The sequence below is a fragment of the Myotis davidii genome, unplaced genomic scaffold (assembly GCF_000327345.1).
Source record: "Myotis davidii unplaced genomic scaffold, ASM32734v1 scaffold17, whole genome shotgun sequence".
Lineage (NCBI taxonomy): Eukaryota > Metazoa > Chordata > Mammalia > Chiroptera > Vespertilionidae > Myotis > Myotis davidii.
In genome coordinates this window covers 3,359,358-3,360,271 of record NW_006288624.1, presented here as the reverse complement: position 1 = coordinate 3,360,271, position 914 = coordinate 3,359,358, and the positions used below count along the sequence as shown (strand labels likewise).

General features: G+C 39.7%; 1 long non-coding RNA gene across 1 annotated transcript in view; it reads right to left on the bottom strand.

Moving 5' to 3' along the window:
* Positions 1-420: 420 nt before the first annotated feature.
* The window catches only part of LOC107182642, an 18,523-nt gene continuing 18,029 nt past the window's right edge, over positions 421-914 (bottom strand). The window contains exon 4 of the long non-coding RNA XR_001513368.1: positions 421-460. This is a non-coding gene — a long non-coding RNA (uncharacterized LOC107182642). The remainder of the gene's footprint in view (positions 461-914) is intronic.

The window sequence follows — 914 nt, the reverse complement described above, 5'->3', positions numbered from 1 at the left end:
AAAAAATCAAGTTTTTAGTATGAAATATTTCATATATAATGGAGTTTATATAATGCATATATAATATTTAGAATAATAAAATGCTATATCTACCACCCAGCTTATTACCAATGTTCTAAAGCATTAAGTCACTTTAAATTATAAAAATGGGCCTGGCCAGTATGGCTCAGTGGTTGAGCATTGACCCATGAACCAGGAGGTCAGGGTTTGATTCCTGGTCAGGGCACGTACCCAAATTTTTGGCTCTATCCCAGTAGGGGGAGTGCAGGAGGCAACTGATTGATGATTCTCTCTCATTATTGATGTTTCTATCTCTCTCTACCTCTTCCTTCCTCTCTCTCTGAAATCAATAAAAACATATATTTTTTAAAATTATAAAACTGATATATACTCACCTTAGCTGCTTTGGCTCAGTGGTAAGAGCATGGGCCCACATACTGAAGGGTCTCAGGTTCGATTCCTGTCAAAGGCAAGTTGCAGGTTCCATTCCTGGCCCCAGTTGGATGTGTCTCACATCGATGTTTCTCTCTCTCTGTCTCTCCCCGTCCCTTTCATTCTTTCTAACAATCAATGGGGAAAATATTCTCAGGGGAGGGTTAACAACAACAAAAGATATATAGTCTTGGTACAAAATTCAAATCATGCAGAAGATGGAAACTTTAAAGTCCCTTTTCCCATCCTGTCGACCTCTGAATTGCACTCCCCAGGGAAAATGGCTGTTAACAACTGAACACATGATTGTATATATATTCATTTTGGAAAACAATCCAGCAATATATATCAAGAGCCATAAAAACGTCTATAACTTTTGGTCCTGTCACCCCACTGTAGGAATTTACCCCAGGAAAAGGCCTCCTAGGCTTCCTTCCCTTCTGAGAGCCGGTCAAGCTCATTACCACACACATCTCTTTCCC